The sequence below is a fragment of the Trichechus manatus genome, unplaced genomic scaffold (genome assembly GCF_000243295.1).
Source record: "Trichechus manatus latirostris isolate Lorelei unplaced genomic scaffold, TriManLat1.0 scaffold00052, whole genome shotgun sequence".
Classification (NCBI taxonomy): Eukaryota; Metazoa; Chordata; class Mammalia; order Sirenia; family Trichechidae; genus Trichechus; species Trichechus manatus.
Genome location: NW_004443988.1, coordinates 11,566,062 through 11,566,330, shown reverse-complemented (window position 1 = coordinate 11,566,330; position 269 = coordinate 11,566,062).

Below are 269 nucleotides of genomic sequence, written 5' to 3'. Positions count from 1 at the left end.
ATCTGCCAGCTCCGTAACTGGAGCTAGCACTAGCTTGCTGGAGTCCCTGGTGTACTTCACACGCACATGGTACCCAGCCTTGGGATCAGATAGCAGGGCCCATATTATACCTTGCTGCTTTTTCAATAACAATTCTACCAACAGGCATTTAGCACCTACTGTGTGCCAGACAGCTGGTGGTGGGTCCAGGGAATCAGTTTAGGAGAACTTTGGTCCTCCCCCATTTCCATTGCTCCCCAAACCATCCCACATAAACCCACACTATCAGT